Source organism: Salmo salar, chromosome 10 (genome assembly GCF_965601325.2).
Source record: "Salmo salar chromosome 10, fSalSal1, whole genome shotgun sequence".
NCBI classification, from domain to species: domain Eukaryota; kingdom Metazoa; phylum Chordata; class Actinopteri; order Salmoniformes; family Salmonidae; genus Salmo; species Salmo salar.
In genome coordinates, this window is record NC_138300.1 from 10,524,568 (window position 1) to 10,546,051 (window position 21,484).

The window sequence follows — 21,484 nt, forward strand, 5'->3', positions numbered from 1 at the left end:
GGCCCACGTGTTGAGGATCAGCGTGGCAGATTTGTTGTTACTTACCCTTACCACCTGGGGGCGGCCCGTCAGGAAGTCCAGTTGCAGAGAGAGGTGTTAAGTCTCAGGGTCCTTAGCTTAGTGATGAGTTTTGAGAGCACTATGGTGTAGTAGTCAATGAATAGCATTCCCACATAGGTGTTCCTTTTGTCAGGTGGGAAAGGGCAATGTGGAGTGCAATAGAGATCGCACAATCTGTGGACCTGTTGGGGCGGTATGCAAATTGGAGTGGGTCTAGGGTTTCTGGGATAATGGTGTTGATGTGAGCCATGACCAGCCTTTCAAAGCACTTCATGGCTACAGACGTGAGTGCTACGGGTTGGTAGTCATTTAGGCAGGCTACCTTAGTGTTCATGGGCACAGGGACTATGGTGGTCTGCTTGAAACATGTTGGTATTACAGACTTAGGGAGAGGTTGAAGATAGGTTGGAAATGTCAGTGAAGACACTTGCCAGTTGGTCAGCGCATGCTCGGAGTACAAGTCCTGGTAATCCATCTGGCCCTGCGGCCTTGTGAATGTTGACCTGTTCTTACTCACATCAGCTGTGAAGAGCATGATCACACAGTCATCCGGAACAGCTGATGCTCTCATGCATGTTTCAGTGTTACTTGCCTTGAAGCGAGCATAGAAGTAATTTAGCTCGTCTAGTAGGCTCGTGTCACTGGGCAGCTCTCGGCTGTGCTTCCCTTTGTAGTCTGTAATAGTTTGCAATCCCTGCCACATCTGACGAGCGTCGGAGCCAGTGTAGTAGGATTCGATCTCAGTCCTGTATTGACGCTTTGCCTGTTTGATGGTTCGGAGGGCATAGCGGGATTTCTTATAAGCTTCTGGGTTAGAGTCCCACTCCTTGAAAGCGGCAGCTCTACCCTTTAGCTCAGTGAGGATGTTGCCTGTAATCCATTACTTTTGGTTGGGGTATGTACGTACAGTCACTGTGGGGACGACGTCACCGATGCACTTATTGATGAAGCCAGTGGCTGATGTGGTGTACTCCTCAATGCCATTGGAAGAATCCCAGAACATATTCCAGTCTGTACTAGCAAAACAGTCCTGTAGCTTAGCATCTGCTTCATCTGACCACTTTCTTATTGACTGAGTCACTGCTGCTTCCTGCTTTAATTTTTGCTTGTAACCAGGAATCAGGAGGATAAAATTATGGTCAGATGTGCCAAATGGAGGACGAGGGAGAGCTTTGTATGCATCTTTGTGTGTGGAGTATAGGTGGTCTAGAGTTGTTTTCCTGTGTTTGCACATTTAACATGCTGGTGGAAATTTGGTGAAACGGATTTAAGTTTCCCTGCATTAAAGTCCCCGGCCACTAGAAGTGCTGCCTCTGGCTGAGCGTTTTCCTGTTTGCTTATGGCGGTATACAGCTCATTGAGTGTGGTCTTAGTGCCAGCATTGGTCTGTGGTGGTATGTAGACAGCTACGAAAAATACAGATGAAAACTCTCTTGGTAGATAGTGTGGTCTACAGCTTATCATGAGATACCGTGAATATAGATATTGTGAACCAGCTGTTGTTTACAAATACATAGACCCCCACCCCTTGTCTTACCAGAGGCCGCTGTTCTATCCTGCCGATACAGTCTAAAACCCACCAGCTGCATGTTGTTCATGTCGTCGTTCAGCCACGACTCGGTGAAACATAAGATAATACAGTTTTTAATGTCCCGTTGGTAGTTTAATCTTGCTCGTAGGTCATCGATTTTATTTTCCAATGATTGCACGTTGGGCAATAGAACAGATGGTAGTGGGGGTTTACTCTCTCGCCTACGAATTCTCAGAAGGCAGCCCGACCTCCGCCCCCTTTTTTCCCTTCTCTTCACGCAAATGAAGGGGATTTGGGCCTATTCCCGGGAGAGAAGTATTTCATTCTCGTCGGACTCGTTAAAGGATAAAGCTTCTACCAGTTTGTGGTGAGTAATCGCTGTTTTGATGTCCAGAAGTTATTTTCAGTCATAAGAAATGGTAGCAGAAACATTATGTACAAAATAAGTAAAATAATAAGTTACAAACAATGCAAAAAGACGAACAAAATAACACAGTTGGTTAGGAGCACGTAAAACATTAACCATCCTCTCCGGCGCCATTCTTCTTATCACAGTCATTTGAATAGAGGCACTGCAAATAGTGCTGATGGCTGGGAATCCGTCCGAACCCCGCATGAACAAGGGAATCTATATTCGGAGAGCCCGATTCTGTCCTGCCCTTGACTTTGGCGCAGGGCATGTGATGTCAATAGCCTCTTTGTCACAAAACTCCCTGATCTTCTCAAAAAGATACGTTTGTCTAGCTGTGTCCAGTCCAGGTGGTGCTTGTGCAGGCAGACCATCTATGGGAGGAAGGACGTCAGCGTTGCGCAGTAGCTGAAACCTGTTCCCGACGGAGTCCGAATGCTCCTTGGTGACAACACAAGGCTCCAGAGCACCGAAGCTGTAAAACGGGAAATAACAAAAAAAAATTATGTGAGATCAATAAAAGTAGTGCCAATCATGTTGGAGGTAAATTAAATAATCAAAATGTGTTGTTTATGCTTTTACATACCAAGTGTTGTCATCGATTCCGTGTAGAGACGCCACGTCGCTGCTTTTGTCACATGGGATGGCGGCAGCTTTCCACCGTTTGTGTCCTGGGTGGCATCCTGGTAATACTATTGCATTATCCTCTGCGTAGTTGTTGATGAAGTTCACCACTCACTGCAAGTCCTCATGCTTCAGGTGTAACCTGTGCTTGCTTGGACCAGCTCTCTTTTTGATGGGAGGCATTAGACCATTCTCCTTGTATGACTGGTGGAGGAGAGTCAGTCGTGTTCTACTGATGCTGAAAGACAAATTCCAGATACAAATATTTTGGCATTATTATACAATAGATAGCCGTAATCACCGTCAGTCACACCTGGCTAACTTGATGGGTCATGTAATCATCTGGCGAAGTGGAGTCTTTTGTTTAGACATGCAAGCTAAACAATGAACCATAATCCTAATCCATAGAGTACTAGCAATACAAACCGATTGTCATAGCTAGCTAAAGGTTAACCAAATAGATTCAATGTTAGCTAGTTAGCTAGCTAAGATTAGGCTATAACTAGTAATGCGAAATGGCATTCTGAGATAACATTACTACACACAGATCATAAACGGAATGTTAGCTAGCGAGCTAGCCATCTAACGTCAGCTAGCTTGCTAACAGTAAGCTTTAACTTGAAATGAAAACAACTTTGACAAAATTAGAAACATATCTGAAACTGTAGCTAGACTCTTACCTGTATATATGGATGAACATCACGGCAGACTGCAACGCCTTTCATTAAATAAGACGTCCTGTGTCGTTTCCGTTTTGTTGGTACAGCTTGCTTTGCCCGCCGTTGTTGTGTCAAGTCACTCTGGTTCACACTGACCGTGTGCAATGCCATGAAAATCATCTTAAGCTTTAGCCCCCACCCAAACTCTGACCATTTTACTCACCCTAGCAGAGCTTGTTAGGCTGTTTTTATGTTATCCAGGGTGTTGGTGACTGTAACTGTGCCCCTGGCAACAATTTAATTATGCTTTTATGCCGACGTTTACTGACACCAGCCATATTCAGCGGGGGTTGAGCATTCGTAAATTAATCAGTTATTCTGCACTCTGGCCCACTCAGACGAGAGTGCTCTGAAACAGGTTTTGCAGTGACATTCTATTGAAATGGACACTTACATAGGAGTCTTTTGTTAAAATGTTTTTTTATTGTGTAGTAAAACTTAAAGTCGCATTAGACAGGATTACCTACACATACTGACCAGCTCAAATAGAATCGTGCTATATGGCAGACAAATCCAAACTCATCTCTTGGCATGTCCATCCCACTCATTATCTCAGCCAATCATGGCTAGCGGGAAGGTTGCCATCTTTTTCTGTGGCTAAATTAACTAGGCTCATAATTTATTCATAATTTATTCATATTTACAGATGGCATTCAAGTTTGTTATTAGGGCATATGAAAGTTCACATGTTCGAGAAGGCATTTCTGGCCCAAAAAACTATTTTGATAAATAAAAATAAGTTTACGTTCAAATGGCTCTCCTGTGAAGTAGTGACCGCAACATACGCCTAGTTTCCTGAAAAGGGTCACAATTGTGCTCGTTGACAAAACAGACCTGGGATGCCTTTCATACAGAATTATTTGACAAAGATCCACAGTGGGTCTGTCTGTGTATGTAGCTTTATACTGGAGACAGGTTTATAATTGCAGTGAATGTCACTATTAATTTACTGTTAGGCTTTAGCATTTCTGACTAGCAGCCATACTGTAGGTAGCAGTGAGGGAAACAACAACTTGTTCTCACTTCAGGATAAAGCATTGATATTTTTCTGCATGACTCAGGCACTCTTTCAATTGTCTTGTCAACCAAGCAACACTACTTATTTTGCTCAACTAAAGCGTGAAATAAATTGTGTTTATATTAAAAGATTGGCCTGGCTGACATGGAAATTACTTTAAGGGGAAAGGATCCACAGAAAGAGTTTGATTATCTTTCTACGAATCTCTTTATTTGCAATGCTGGCTGCCATGGTTAACACAAACACAGGACATTGAATGCTACCTGAACTGAGTAACATAAGTACAGTATCACAGCTTTGGTAAATGTGTGTGTGTGTGTGTGTGTGTGTGTGTGTTAGTGTCCACAACAACACTATTTATAATTCCTACACACCAAGAAACTTCAATTCCATTTCTTACCATGCCGCCTTTAGGAAAAGACATCTGACCGTAGGGTCTTGAAGTGTTCGTACTTTCTATAGTCATTATGGATATTGTCTGAGCTTACTGGTCATTAATACTGCACACTGCCAGAGTACGTCTCACATTAATGTAGTTGGTTTTAGCTTTTCTATCAATGAATGACCATTTGAATAAACATTCTTTATTCTGTTGGTGTGTGTACTTGTATGTGTTTGTGTGATGGAGCAAATAATTTAACGACACCTTTCTTAATTCAGCCTATTGGATCGTTATATTCTGTAGCTTCTGAACAGTCATGTAACAATTGGAAGGATTAGACATTTCTAACATATACTGCCCTATTTTTGTAGGAAAAGTGAAGCTAAAATGGAAAATGTATCTCTCATGTAAAGTTGTACGACTTTACATTTTGTAACTGACAAATAACCTGTCAGTCTGTCGTTGTTTTTTGTTTACATGTTCACTATGCGGGGGAAATGGTAAGTCAAGCGGAACTACGTGACTAAGAACTGTTGTAACGGGGATTATTATCGTAGCAACACACTTTTGGAGTGAAGGCAATCCCACGCTGTCCCAATCCCACGGATGGTAACGTTATAATAATTAAGGATGACGCGTGAATTCATGCCAGGAATAAGTGTGATGTTTTTGATTTCCTCCCTTCTGTAATAAGCAGCCAATGAGGTATTTTCCTTTATTCATGTGTTTAATCTGAGACTGTTATATCTCTGGCTAAACTGTTTTTATGTATGTAAGCACTTCAGAGTTATATCAAGCTAATAAGTTACTCATAAGACAAGTTGCAAGAGTGTGCTTAACTGTATTTTCATTTACTTCATAGTTCTCACAGAAGGTGACATTTCTGACTAAAACTACAGAATAAAACTGCCAGTTAAAATGGTGCAGAATATAACGATCCAACAGTGGTGTTTATGGTTACTGGAGGGAGCTAGACTTTTAAATTATAAAATATTTCTAAAAAGTCTGGATTTGATTTAATGGGTACCAAATGTAAAATAAAATAGGCCATAGTGGCAAAATAATTACAATATAGCAATTAAACACTGGAGTGATAGATGTGCAGAAGATGAGTGTGCAAGTAGAGATACTGGGGTGAAAAGGAAAATAAATAATAGTATGGGGATGAGGTAGTTGGATGGGCTATTTACAGATGGGCTATGTACAGGTGCAGTAATCTGTGAGCTGCTCTGACAGCTGGTGCTTAAAGTTAGTGAGGGAGATATGGGTCTCCAGCTTCAGTGATTTTTGCAGTTCGTTCAAGTCATTGGCAGCAGAGAACTGGAAGGAAAGGCGGCCAAAGGAGGAATTGGCTTAGGGGGTGACTAGTGACATATACTGGAGCGAGTGCAACGGGTGGGTGCTGCTATGGTGACCAGTGAGCTGAGATAAGGCGGGGCTTTACCTAGCAAAGACTTATAGATGACCTGGAGCCAGTGGGTTTGGCGATGAATATGAAGCGAGGGCCAGCCAACGAGAGCATACAGGTCGCAGTGGTGGGTAGTATATGGGGCTTTGGTGACAAAACGGATGGCACTGTGATAGCAAATTGGATGCAGTCTGAGTAGAGTGTTGGAGGCTATTTTGTAAATGACATCGCCGAAGTCAAGGATCGGTAGGATAGTCAGTTTTACGAGGGTACAGTATGTTTGGCAGCATGAGAGACTCCTCAAATTATGTTCTCAAAGGATCAGGAATTGTCAGCCAAGTGAAACCAAAAAGATTGTACTGTGCAGATGCATTTTTTAAACAAAAGCTAGCTAGCCTCTCTAGGGGGTGTGGGACGCTACCGTCCCACCTGGCCAACATCCAGTGAAATTGCAGAGCGCCAAATTCAAAAACAGAAATAATCATTATAAAAATTCATAAAATATTCAAGTGTTATACATCGGTTTAAAGATTAACTTCTTGTTAATCCAACCACGGTGTCAGATTTCAAAAAGGCTTTACGGCGAAAGCATTCCATGCGATTATCTGAGAACAGCGCCCAGCAGACAAATCATTACAAACAGTTACCAGCCAAGTAGAGGAGTTACACAAGTCAGAAATAGTGATAAAATGAAATCACTTACCTTTGATGATCTTCATATGGTTGCACTCACAAGACTCCCATTTACTCAATAAATGTTCGTTTTGTTCGATAAAGTCCCTCTTTATATCCAATAACCTCAATTTTGTCCGCACGTTTTGTTCAGTAATCCACAGGCTCAAAGGCAGTCACAACAGACAGACGAAAAATCCGAAAAGTATCAGTAAAGTTCGTAGAAACATGTCAAACGATGTTTATAATCAATCCTCAGGTTGTTTTTAGTCATAATAATCAATAACATTTCAACCGGACAATAGCTTCGTCAATATAAAAAGGAAAACAAGAAAGGCGTGCTCTCGGTCGTGCGCATGAAAAACCTCTGGGACACTGAAGTGGCCACTCATTCAGACTGGTCTTACTCCCTCATTTTACAGAATACAAGCCTGAAACAATTTCTAAAGACTGTTGACATCTAGTGGAAGCCATAGGAAGTGCAATTTGAGTCCTAAGTCAATGGATACTGTAATGGCATTCAATAGAAAACTACAAACATAAAAAAATCCCACTTCCTGGATGGATTTTTCTCAGGTTTTCACCTGCCATATCAGTTCTGTTATACTCATAGAGATTATTTGAACAGTTTTGGAAATTTTTGTGTTTTCTATCCAAATCTACCAATTATGTGCATACCCTAGCTTCTGGGCCTGAGTAACAGGCAGTTTACTTTGGGCACGCTTTTCATCCAGAGGTGAAAATAGTGGCCCCTACCCTAATGAAGCTAGCCAAGCCTCAATGTGTTAACCTGTCAGTTAAAATACATGGCTCAAAAACGCCAGCGAAATGCAATAAAACCTCAATGTTATCAAAAACAAAATAGCTCATTAAAAAACAATTAAAAACACTTAAAATATCTAAATATGTACACATTTACAGGAGCTCTGTGCTTAGGCTGCAACTAGGGCGCCATGGCAACTGTATAACTATTATAGTAGTAGCCTTGTATAACCACCATCGAGCTGTAGGCCTAAGAGCGTGTCCTGTTTAGTCTTAATACCGTAACTTAGGTCTAGATTTCAATATATAGGCTACTGTATAAATCAATCAGTCAATCATTCGTTCATGTCATCACACAGCATACAAGTCATTCATGCTTTAAAATGCAATCCAGCATTTTAGTTTTAAAATGAAATAACAAAGAGCTTTGGAAAATTAGCCTAAACAATAACTAGAACGGCAATTCACAAATGCATGGAACTTTTTTAAAGTCTTTGCTGTAATGGATTTATATATTTTCAATATAACAGACTCTCTGGTACACTTATAATTGATTTAGTGTCATTGGCAACTGTTCCAAATGGTCCCCAAAAAATATTGTGTAAACTAACAGCACCTGTTTGGCACACAATAGTCATGCAGCACTTGCCTTCCTTTTTCTTGATCCCCAGTAGTTTCCATAACTACATTAAATGTCTTCCACACATCTGACTTCCCCTTTCCCTCCTGAGCAACTGGTATCATCTTATTAACCATTTATTTAGCCAATCATCAGTCATCTGAGTCAGTGCAGTACAAGTTGAGAGCCCTTCCCTATATGCACGATGAAAGTCAGTAGTTAACTTCTTTGAAAAATAGCACTGCATTTTTTAAAACACAACTTCCTCCATCAATTTACTAAGAACAGGCAGCAAACTGGTTGGTTAGCTGTTAGAGACAGAAAAGGGTGCTTTACTATTTTTAGATAGTGAAATTATTTCAGCTTCCTTCCACGCCTTTAGATGTTAGTTAAATGCATGGCAAATAGGGGTGGCAATAGTCTGCTACCATTCTCAATAGTTTCCCATCTAGGTTGTCTATACCTGGTAGCTTACTGTACATTACTGATGGATAACAATAGTTTTTCCAGCTGTTCCACACAAACTTGCCCAAATTCAACACAATCCCTCTCTTTCATTATTAGATCTTCAATACACAAATATGATGGTTCACAGTTCAATATTGTCATTTCACTTCTCAGTTTGTCTACTTTACCTGTGAAATAATCATTGAGATTTTAGTTATATCAAAAGGTTTTGTTCTAAATGACCCATTAACTTTAATGAACGATGGAGATTAATTGGGTATTCTACCCATAATATCATTTAAGATGCTCCAAAGTCTTTTCACAACATTTCTCAATTGACAGTATTTCAAACAATCAGCTAAGCAACCTGACTTGTTTACCACATTTTTAGCATAATTTCTTTGAACCATACAATTTTTCAATTCATCATCGATCCAGGGGGCTCTAACAGTTCTCACAGTTATGCACCTGTTAACCTGTCTGGGCTAGGGGGCAGTATTTTCACGGCCGGATGAAAAGCGTACCCAATTTAAACAGGTTACTACTCTGGCCCAGAAACTAGAATATGCATATTATTAGTAGATTTGGATAGGAAACACTCTGAAGTTTCTAAAACTGTTTGAATGGTGTCTGTGAGTATAACACAACTCATATGGCAGGCAAAGACCTGAGAAAAAGTCAACCAGGAAGTGGCGGATCTGAGAATTGTAGTTCTTTCTAGTCCCTTTCGAAACTACAGTATCTGTGGGGTTACGTTGCACTTCCTAAGGCTTCCATTGGCTGTCAAAAGCCTTCAAAAAGTTGTTTCAGCCTTATCCTGTTACTGGGCAGATAATAGGAGCTCAGTTACTGAGTGGACTGCCTGTGGACAAAGGGATTGGATATGCGCAGTCACGCGAGCGGGCCGTTCCTTCTTTTTCTCCTTGAATGAATACGCTATTGTCCGGTTGGACTATTATCGCAATTTTACGTTAAAAATACCATAAAGATTGATTTTAAACAGCGTTTGACATGCTTCTAAGTACGGTAATGCAACATTTTGACTTTGAATCTCTGATACCGCGCTCGCGCGTTATGCCTTTGGATAGTGCTCTGAACGCACAAACAAACAGAGGTATTTGGACATAAATATGTATTATTTCGAACAAAAACAACATTTCTTGTGGAAGTAGCAGTCCTGGGAGTGCATTCTGACGAAGATCAGCAAAGGTAAGAGAATATTTCTAATACTAATTCTGAGTTTCGGTTGCTCCGAACTTGGCGGGTGTCTGTATAGCTCTCTGTGATGGCTGAGCTATGTACTCAGAATATTGAAAAATGTGCTTTCTCCGTAAAGCTATTTTAAAATCTGACAAAGTGGTTGCATCCAGGAGTAGTCTATCTATAATTCTTTAAATAATTGTTATATATTTTGTCAACGTTTATGATGAGTATTTTTGAAAATTAATGTGCACATTCACCCGACGTTATGGTGGGAATACATTTTCTGAACATCACGCGCCAATGTAAAATGCTGTTTTTGGATATAAATATGAACTTTATCGAACAAAACATACATGTATTGTGTAACATAATGTCCTAGGAGTGTCATCTGATGAAAATCGTCAAAGGTTAGTGCTTCATTTAGCTGTGTTTTGGGTTTTATTGACACATGTCCTTGCTTGGAAAATGGCTGTGTGATTATTTTTGTCTATGTACTCTCCTAACATAATCTAATGTTTTGCTTTCGCTGTAAAGCCTTTTTGAAATCGGACAATGTGGTTACATCAAGGAGAAGTGTATCTTTAAAATGGTGTAAAATAGTTGTATGTTTGAGAAAGTTGAAATATGACATTTTGTTGTTTTTGAATTTGCCGCCCTGATATTTCACTGGCTGTGAAATACGCTAGCGTCCCACGTAGCCCATAGAAGTTAACCTCTATGGGCTAGGTGGGACGCTTGTGTCCCACCTACTCAACAGCCAGTGTAATCCCGTGGCGCGATATTCAAATACCTTAGAAATGCTATTACTTCAATTTCTCAAACATATGACTATTTTACACCATTTTAAAGATAAGACTCTCGTTAATCTAACCACACTGTCCGATTTCAAAAAGGCTTTACAACGAAAGCAAAACATTAGATTATGTCAGCAGAGTACCCAGCCAGAAATAATCAGACACCCATTTTTCAAGCTAGCATATAATGTCACATAAACCCAAACCACAGCTAAATGCTGCACTAACCTTTGATGATCTTCATCAGATGACACACCTAGGACATTATGTTATACAATACATGCATGTTTTGTTCAATCAAGTTCATATTTATATCAAAAAACAGCTTTTTACATTAGCATGTGACTAGCATGTGACTAGCATTCCCACCGAACACTTCAGGTGAATTTACTAAATTACTCACGATAAACATTCACAAAAAGCATAACAATTATTTTAAGAATTATAGATACAGAACTCCTATATGCACTCGCTATGTCCGATTTTAAAATAGCTTTTCGGTGAAAGCACATTTTGCAATATTCTGAGTAGATAGCCCAGCCATCACAGGCTAGCTATTTTGACACCCACAAAGTGTGGTACTCACCAAACTCCGATTTACTATTAGAAAAGTTTGATTACCTTTGGTGTTCTTCGTCAGAATGCACTCCCAGGACTTCTACTTCAATAACAAATGTTGGTTTGGTCCCAAATAATCCATAGTTATATCCAAATAGCGGCGTTTTGTTCGTGCGTTCAAGACACTATCCGAAGGGTAAATAAGGGTGACGCGCCCGACGCGTTTCGTGACAAAAAAATTCTAAATATTCCATTACCGTACTTCGAAGCATGTCAACCGCTGTTTAAAATCTATTTTTATGCCATTTTTTCTCGTAAAAAAGCGATAATATTCCGACCGGGAGTGGTTGTTTTCGTTCAAAGAGAGAGAAAGTAAACATGGTGTCAGCTCGGGCACGTGCGCCCCAGTCTCATTGTTCTCAGATCGACCACTTACAAAATGCGCTAATGTTTTTCAGCCAGGGCCTGCAAAGCCACCATTCAGCTTTCTGGCGCCTTCTGAGAGCCTATGGGAGCGTTAGAAAATGTCACGTCATGCCAGAGATCCACTGTTTTGGTTAGAGATGATCAAGAAGGCCATGAAATGGTCAGAGAGAGCGCTTCCTGTTTGGAATCTTGTCAGGTTTTGGCCTGCCAAATGAGTTCTGTTATACTCACAGACACCATTCAAACAGTTTTAGAAACTTTAGGGTGTTTTCTATCCAAATCAAACAATTATATGCATATTCTAGTTACTGCGCAGGAGTAGTAACCAGATTAAATCGGGTACGTTTTTTATCCGGCCGTGCAAATACTGCCCCCTATCCCCAACAGGTTTTAAGAGACTGTTTGTCAACAATTGGCAAGAATAATTTTAGAAATACTCCATGCATCTGGATTCTGCTCCTTATACACATCAGACCAAGATAAACATTTAACATCTTCAACAAAAGAGTATTGAGAAAAGACTTAGTATGAAGTCTTATAAATAACTTCCGGCCCTGCCTTTCGTACTTTGTCTTTCCTTTTATCCCATGGGTGTTACAAATAAGCCGACCTCTTAAATAATCTATTTAAATTAATTTCCAAAATGTTAAAATGTATAAACTGACATTTATGTAAAATTTGATTTATATTAATCTCCCCTGAAGCTATTCAAATAAACTTATCATTGCTATTCATCGGGCTTATTTGTTTCTAATCTTGGTAAATGGCTAGATGCATAATATAACTGCAGTTCTTGTGTTTTAATCAATTTAAATCTGAACAAAAAAAAACATATTTACGCTCAGGTTCATTGAATATTAGGGATATCAACACACTATCTCCATGTGTTTTAATGCAAACCAGGCTTAATAGGTGCATACTGGGCTTAACTAGAACAACAGTGATTTATGGTGAAAAAAGTCAGAATAACAAAGTTGACTGATAAAATATATGAAAACCAATGGTTTGAGTTTTAAATACACAGTATAGACTAAAATAGAATGCAAAGTTAGTATTGATCCTATTGAACAATGCTTCTTTATTGACATTTACATTCTGTATAGAGGTAGTGTTTTTGGTACTACTGTACCCTTTAAGCCCACCTGAGATAAATGTAAAATTTACAAAACTGGCATCTATGTATAACAATGACAGGATAATTTAACAGTAAAATAAGACAAAATGCAGAAAACAATGTACGCTCTGAATGCCTGAAATCTATTATCTTGTTGTAGTTTACCAAATTATGCTGCTACTGTACTGTGTGACTGTGACATGCACGACTGCTAGCATGAAAATAGCAGTCGTGCAATAAATAGTAATTAATGGCCATGAAATATGCTATCATGTATACAAAAAGCGTTATATATTTAAGCAATAAGGCCCGAGGAGGTGTGGTATAGGGCCAATTTACCACAGCTAAGGGCTGTTCTTATGAACGATGCAACGAGGAGTGCCTGGACACAGCCATGAGCTGTGGTATATTGGCAATATATCACAAAGCCCCCCGAGGTGCCTTATTGCTATTATCAACTGGTTACCAACGTAAACAGAACATTAAAAATAAATGTTGTGTCATACCTGTGGTATACGGTCTGATATACCACAGCTGTCAGCCAATCAGCATTCTGGGCTCGAACCACCCAGTTTATAATTCCTATTACTCATTACTTCTTTCAACAATAACGAATTGCTTTACATATTACTCCCTGGGAAAAGTAGTTTGATACACTTCTCGTTATATAACTTTTGCGTTACACTCCAAAACATTGCGTATCCTCAATTTAAACAATGTCAAAATTATCTAGGCATATACACCAACACAAATAGCTTAAATTACCATGGATAAGGGCAGCATTTCCTCTACTACATACCCAGTTACAAGCTTGTTCAGCTCTCCAAGGGTTACAGCCTGTCCTACTGAAAGATTAAAATCAAGCCTTGACTGTTTGGATGAGGTAGACCTACAATCATCTTCAGCAGCAGTGGTCAGATCTCAGGGGTCTTTCCCTATAAGTTATGTGTTGGCGTGTTGCCTTTACAGGTGCTTCAAGAGATTGGAAGTAGCGTTTCAAGGAGTTTCTCACCTGGGCACAGTTTACAATAATATTCTTGTCACTTTGTCCTACCAAATCTAAGTAATGGGCGTACTTCCATGCTGAGAAAGTCAATGTTTTAGATGCTTCTGCCATTTTTCATTTCCCTCACTAGTAGTGCATGCCTGCGTAATCAGGAACTTGGTGAGGACGAAAACAATTAGAATCTGGGGCAAGGGGATTTTTAAATATTGCTCCAACAGAGAGGGAATAATAGTCACAAATATTTATTTGGATCAATAACTGTAATAGGAAGGGAATGATAAAAGTAGCAAACAATTTTTTTGATCAGTATTATTACTCAAACTGGAACAATAAGTAACTTATATTATTACTGTAACGCTTTAACCCCAACACTGCACATGGCCTTCTTGAATGACAACCTATTTAGTTAGCCAAACTATAATTTGCCTTTGGTGAGCTTCATTTGGCAAGTGAGAACTTCCGAGCTAATGTTATGCTGGTCACAAATCCCCTATCTAGCGAACCTAAACACAGTGGCAAATTGGAAAATCTGGTCCAACCCTGTTTCGCAAGCTATTGCAAGCTTTCTAAACATGCCCAATGAAGCAAGCTGCCATTATTAACACACTAAAATACAATTAGGCATCTGTTCAACTTGAAACCAGAATATATTCTGACCCTACACTTGCTTAAAATTGTACTGGGTTTGGACATACTTCCTTAGTTTAAGACACTGCGGAGATATGGCTCAGAAAACGTACCTCAATCCAGGGATGAGAAATCGCGTTGTGGGTATAATTATCCCATTATCCCAATTTCAAATTGTAATCCAGGGATGAGAAGGCCATTATTTCAAATTACATTTTCCGAGCCATAGCTCGCGCCGACTCCGTGGTGTCTTAATCTAAACAGGAAATCTGTCCAACCCCAATGCAGCTATAAACAAGCGTACGGATGGTAATCTTTACTGGCGACATTATTACATGACTCGAGTCCAGCCACAAGCATAGTTGACGTTGCTAACACCTAGCTAACGTTAGCTAGAAATCAACGCTAGCTACAAATGCTATAACAGTTAGCTAGAGCGTGGATCCTTACCTTTAAATCAGACCGAAGTTTCATCTGGTTTAAAAAAAGATGCGGCTAATATGGATATTACAATAATTTACTATCTATCAATAGAATCGCAATAATTTCCAATAATTTAATTCCGTTAGACATGTCAGTACGACAGAATGTCAACAATAATCCCTAGCTAGCTTCTTCTTCTTGTTCTTCTTCTATGATATAATGGTGATCCGCAAACAAAAGTTAAAGGTGCATACTGTCACCAACTGTGCTGGAGTGTGTGGTCAATCACAGTTTAACTTTGCTGCTGGAGGGACTGGTGCACTTTACAAAATAGATGGCATCATGAGGAAGTAAAATTATGTGGATATATTGAAGCAACATCTCAAGACATCAGTCAGGAAGTTAAAGCTTGGTCACAAATGGGTCTTCCAAATGGACAATGACCCCAGGCATACTTCCAAAGTTGTGGAAAAAATGGCCTAAGGATATATAATACTAACACATTCTTATTCTATTGTTCTCAGTAGAACACTGACTGTTCCTATAGCAACCAAACAGGGGCTCATTTCAATTATACAGATGGGATGAATGGACAGTGAATGAGTCAATCACCAAAACTTGGTTCCTTAAATTCCTAATATACCTCTTCCAGTCTGACCATCTCCTGTTGAAGCATACACACTTCATGTGTGTGATGGGACAAGGACATCCCGGCCGGCCAAACCCTCCCATAACCAGGACAATGCTGGGTCAATTGTGCGCCACCTAATGGGACTCCCGGTTGCGGCCGGCAGCAACACTGCCCGGGATCGAACCCGGGTGTGTGGTGAGGGCATAGCAGGATTTCTTATAAGCGTCCGGATTAGTGTCCCGCTCATTGAAAGCAGCAGCTTTTAGCTCGTTGCGGATGTTGACTGTAATCCATGGCTTCTGGTTGGGATATGTACATATGGTCACTGTGGGGACGACAGTTGATGATGAAGCCGGTGACTGAGGTGGTATACTCCACAATACCATTGGATGAATCCCGGAACATATTACAGTCTGTGCTAGCAAAACAGTCCTGTAGCATAGCATCGGCGTCATCTGACCACTTCCGTATTGAGCGAGTCACTGGTACTTCCTGCTTTAGTGTTTGCTTGTAAGAAGGAATCAGAAGGATATAATTATGGTCAGATTTACCAAATGGAGGGTGTGGTAGAGTCTCTGTGTGTGGCGTAAAGGAGGTGTAGAGGTTTTTTTCAGTTTCCTCTGGTTGCTCATATCAAATTGTCTCTAACCTTACATTTGCCCTCACCTTTACCCAGTAGAACATTAATATCAATTATATCTCGTTTCAAAGCTTTTTTGGCTAACTGGTCTACAATTTCATTCCCTTCAACACCCAAATGTGCTGGGACCCAGCAGAATCTCACTGCTTCACCCAGTCTCTCAATTCTCCATAATAACATTAATACCTCCAATAGTAGATCATTCCTATTAGATTTACCTGATGATAAACATTTCAATACAGACAGAGAATCTGAGCACACTATAATTCTAATAGGTTGTACGTCCTCCACCCACTGGAGGGAAACTACTATCGCCAACAGTTCAACTGAGTATGTTGACAGTTCATCTATTAGTCTTCTACATATTTGTACACCAAATTCAGGAATGTAAACACCTGCTCCTGTGCGCCCACTATCTGGGTACTTGAATCCATCTGTGAAAAGCGTAAAAAAATCATAAAAACATCTACCAATGTAATTGTCAACCAGTTTCCCTAAATCACTGACTTCTGAACAATCTTTGCTATGTCAAATGTAGGCGACAGTCCGCAATGAATAAAACAGTTACACGTTGATAGACATAGTCATATGTAAAACATTTATGAGCCGACATCTATTAAAGAGTAATTCCTCAACTGAATAATGAGGAAATTAGCAAATGGTGGTGTACTGAGTTATTGTTTCATGTTAAAGACATGGCAGCTTATTGTAATGGAGTGAATGTATTGTAATAGGGTGAATTATACGGAATTATTAAGCCATGAATTTATAAGTACAAAACGCTTGTTGAACAATTCTATCATTCTATCATCCTATCCAACCTTGATGGGCTATCAACAGGACAATAGACTCTTACCGAGTCCACCAAATGCATTGTTTTCTAACCGCATCTGGATGGATCCATAACAAATTACTATGTGAATAAATATCACCGAATGACAGAAATATTGGAATAAAGTAGTCTAATGAAGGCAAAAAATTGTTGCTTACTGGGACACCCAAAAGTCATCCAATTGTTATAATAAGGTTTGAAGAAATAGCCTTCTAATGATGTGCGCTGAGAGTCGGGAAGCAAGTTCAGGGAGTGAGTACAAAACAAGAAACACTAACAGCACACAGACAAGAAACAGAAACAGAAACAATAATGCCTGGGGAAGGAATCAAAGGGAGTGACATATATAGGGAAGGTAATCAGAGAAGTGATGGAGTCCAGGTGAGTCTGACGACACGCAGGTGCGCGTAAAGATGGTGGCAGGTTTGCGCCATAACAAGCAGCCTGGTGACCTAGAGGTTGGAGAGGGAGCACACGTGACAAGCCTACCCGCGTGTGGTCAACTATTTCAGCACTGTTTTGCGCTGCTCTGAGACAAGCATGAGGACTGGTCTTGATAAATCAATGAGATTTTTCTTTTCAGTGAATCTCCGTTTGGGTATTGGTTAGCCTACAATTAGGGTGTGGAAATGCTAGGATTGGATGTTAGGATGTTAGCTCTTCACGCAATCACTTAGTAGCCTACTCCCAACCGGTCGTGTTGTACAGCGCCAGTTTTTCCTAACGGAAACCCTGAGGGTTTTGTTTTTCTTGGAATAGAAACACCATAATATTATTCAAATGAATTAAGCTACATTTCTTCAAATCAATCCCATATACTATGTTCTTACAAAAAAAGTAAAAAAAATCTCTAGTACAGTCAATATTAAAAACAGTCAAATGCTTCTCAAAGATGCCCTATGGTGGTCAAACTAGCACTAACTAGCATTAATGGCAACAATGGCTGACACTTAAATAACGTGCCATAGAATTCTGCGGCAGCCCGCAAGGTGTGCTGCAGTACGACACAATTTTAAAGGAAGAACCACTGTATATGTACATCCCAAATGACACCTTATTCCCTATGTAGTGCACTATATTTTACCAGGGACCATTTTTGCTTCCCACATGAAAAACAGCTTTCTATAGAATATTAGAGTACTTACTATATTTGGTATTTTATTAGGATCCCCATTAGCTGTTTGGAAAGCAGCAGCTACTCTTCCTGGGGTCCACACAAAACATGACATAATAAAGAACATTAATAGACAAGAACAGCTCAAGGTCAGAACTACATCAATTTAAAAATGGCACACGTAGCCTACATATCAGTACATACACACAAACTATCTAGGTCAAATAAAGGAGAGGCGTTGTGCCATGAGGTCACTATAGAATTCTGTAAGGAACTGTAGCAAAGTAGTGTACTGTATAATACTATACTTCACACTGTAGTATCCCTTGATCATGTGTAGTACTTACTATATAATTGTGTAGTATACTGTAGAATACTATTCTACACACTGTAGTGGCCATTGATCATATCGTGCTTACTATAGAATCTTGTAGTATACTGTAGAATACTATACTCCACAGTGTAGTATCCCTTGAGCATGTTTAGTATTTACTATAGAATTTTGTAGTATACTGTTGAATACTATACTACACACTGTAGTATCCCTCAATCAGGCTGTGCTTACTATAAAATTGTGTAGTTTACTGTAGACTACTATACTACACAACACACTGTAGTATCCCCTCAATTGTGTAGTTCTTACTAAATAATTTGGTAGTATACTGTAATATCCCACGATCATGTAGTGCTTACTATAGAATCTTGTAGTATACTGTAGAATGTAATACTCAACACTGTAGTATCCCTTGAGCATGTGTAGTGCTTACTATATCATTTTGTAGTATACTGTAGAGTACTATACTACACACTGTAGTATCTCTTGATTATGTAGTGCTTACTTTAGCATGTTGTAGTACTCTTAAGTGATAATGCCCCCTTTGCGGACCCCCGGCCGCAAACCTGAACTTATAGGGGAGGGTCCGGGTGGGCATCTATCCTTGGAGGCGGCTCCGGTTCGGGGCGTAGCCCCCACTCCGCCCGCTGATCCCTCCGCTTTTGTTTAACCAGACCATGGATCATCGCCGGAGGAACTGGACCATGAATCATCGCCGGAGGCTCTGAACATGAAAGCCCCGCTGGAGACTCTGGACTGCGGACCGCCGCTGGAGACTCCGGACTGCGGACCGCCGCTGGAGACTCCGGACTGCGAAACGCCGCTGAAGACTCCGGACAGCGGACCGTCGCTGAAGACTCCGGACAGCGGACCGTCGCTGAAGACTCTGGACTGGGGGACGTCGCTGGAGGCTCAGGCTGTTTCTGATAGAAATTATTTGGTTGTACAAACCCACAGTTTAATCAGCTTTTCGGGTGGCTGGTCTCTGACAATCCCGCAGGTGAAGAAGCCAGATGTGGAGGTCCTGAGTTGGAGTGGTTACACGTAGTCTGCGGTTGTGAGGCCGGTTGGACATACTGCCAAATTCTCTAAAACAACGTTTGAGGCGGCTTATGGTAGAGTAATGAACATAAAACATTTTTGGGGTCAACAGCTCTGGTGGACATTCCTGCAGTCAGCATTCCAATTGCACACTCCCGCAAAACTTGAGACATGTGTGGCGTTGTGTTGTGTGACAAAACTGCACATTTTAGAGTGGCCTTTTATTGTCCCCAGCACAAGGTGCACCTGTGTAATGATCATGCTGTTTTATCAGCTTCTTGAAATGCCATATATCTGTGACATAACAACAGTGCATGGATAATGGGGGTATTTCTATGAATTGTACATATAAATTACACTTGTTTTAGATATATTTTACCTTATAATAGCTGGAGACAAATGTGAAACCAGTCATGTTTATTGTGTTATTGGCTTGTTTATTGTTTACTCCATGTGTAACTCTGTGTTGTTGTCTGTGTCACACTGCTTTGCTTTGTCTTGGCCAGGTCGCAGTTGTAAATGAGAACTTGTTCTCAACTAGCCTACCTGGTTAAATAAAGGTGAAATAAAACAATACAAAAATATGGCAGCAAACTTTCCCACAGTAAAGTTTATGATTTAAATTGTATGGCATTTTAACTTGTAAGGATGGGCACTCTCAAATGTCTTAATTATAGGCTACCCTGGCTGACTTTCTCCGTTTACTATTTATATCATGTTAAATAGCACTATCAGTACCGAAGTCAGTAGGACTAATAACAACATATTCAACTGCCAATTTACTGTTAGTTCCCTTAATTTGGTAGAACCTACTGTACATTATCATTATATTTCATTAAATGTTTTCGTTTACCTTCATTTGCTTCCTCTGTTAACGCCATCACTGCCATGTGGTTGTTGCTGAGGATCATTTGTAACAGTTAATAATATTTATTTTAAAAAGGCTAATTAAATTGTTATGAAGCAGAGCGCAGACCAAGCCTTAACAGTTTGAACCTGACACATGGCGCAATACTTGGCTGTGTCATCACACAGTTCCATGGTTAGTGCGGGCAATAGATGAGTGTATAGCCTACTATTGTACAATAGTCTCCCTATTATAATTCTATATAAACTAATCTTCCAAAATTACCATGGGTTAACAAACTGAATGTGGCAATTTTCAGAATCAATCAAATCACTGAGCCTTTACGCACAAAATATATTTTCCTAACCCTACAATTTGCCTAAATAATCTACAAGATCAGAGTATTTTTAAATCTACCAGTTGGTGTTGAAACTGAGAAGAATATGCATATATTTAGATGTTTTTTTTTCATTGATCTCTATTTTCTGAACCCGTTCTTTCGATGTATTCTAGTCTGTCAACAAAATTCAAATGAAAGGTACACCGTATTTAAAGGGATGACTTAAGATAAATGTACTGAAAACCCCATTGAATGAAAACTCCACCAGAAAATCTGTTGGCCAGAAAGTGGAAGGGTTTTCAAAAGTTGAATTACATTTATTCAGTTCACACTTGGGAACCACGTCTGCAAAGCCCGTTACACACCTTCATAAGGTAAGTCTGAATACCAACTACTGAGAAGTACGTATGAAAGGCGTACGTAAGTAAGGCGTAGTTTCCTAAGTCGGAATCGGGCTCTATGTGAGTAGTACTTACAGTAGGAGGCATGGTTATGTGATGGGGATTGAAATGATGATGATCAATGATGTTTATGTTGATTTTGTTGTCTATTTTACTATTGTACACCAGTGGAATCTTTTCCAATTACGGCTCTCTCTGTATGACACACCATCCATTCACCTCTGTCTGAGTGGAACACCCTCCATAATGGCTCTGTATGTGTGGGACACCCTCCATTACTGTTCCATCAGTGTTGAGCCCTCTTTCTCTGACTGTATGGGACACTCCATCTCTTTCTGGCAGGATTACTTCCATGTGCAACTGTCAGATGACAAGCAGGCGAGGCACTTCCTGGAACTGGTGCCATCCTTCAGGACCTCTGAGCCCTGACCGACATGGGCATCACCCCTGGCAGTGCCATCCGTTGCCTACTAAAGGTACCAGCCAGGCATATAACTCTAGC

General features: G+C 40.2%; 1 protein-coding gene across 3 annotated transcripts in view; it reads right to left on the bottom strand.

The window, feature by feature from the left end:
- Positions 1-15,112, bottom strand: part of LOC106613488 (E3 ubiquitin-protein ligase RNF13) — a 93,212-nt gene extending 78,100 nt beyond the window's left edge. For 2 of the 3 annotated variants that reach the window (XM_014215770.3, XM_082956695.1), the window contains exon 1: positions 14,830-15,112. The gene's annotated coding sequence lies outside the window, so the exon portion shown is untranslated. Of the gene's footprint in view, positions 1-14,492; positions 14,686-14,829 lie in introns of those variants that run through there. The other variant, XM_082956696.1, reaches the window with a different exon arrangement.
- Between the last annotated feature and the right edge of the window lie 6,372 nt (positions 15,113-21,484).